Consider the following 253-nt stretch of genomic DNA (forward strand, 5'->3'; position numbering starts at 1 on the left):
CGGGCTCCCAACCTCCCCCTGCTCTAACCACCAGACCCCACTCCCCTCCCAGGGCCGGGGAGAGAACCCAGGAGTCCAGGCTCCCAACCTCTCCCTGCTCTAACCACCAGACACCCTCCCAGAGCCAGGGAGAGAACCCAGGAGTCCGGGCTCACCGCCTGTTCCCCAGCGACTGGAATTTCTTGGCCTTGGTTGCGTAACCTGCCCCCAATTTCACCTCTCTGCTGCGGGTGCTGAAGTCACGGCACTGGCC

Source organism: Chelonoidis abingdonii, chromosome 11 (assembly GCF_003597395.2).
Source record: "Chelonoidis abingdonii isolate Lonesome George chromosome 11, CheloAbing_2.0, whole genome shotgun sequence".
Classification (NCBI taxonomy): Eukaryota; Metazoa; Chordata; order Testudines; family Testudinidae; genus Chelonoidis; species Chelonoidis abingdonii.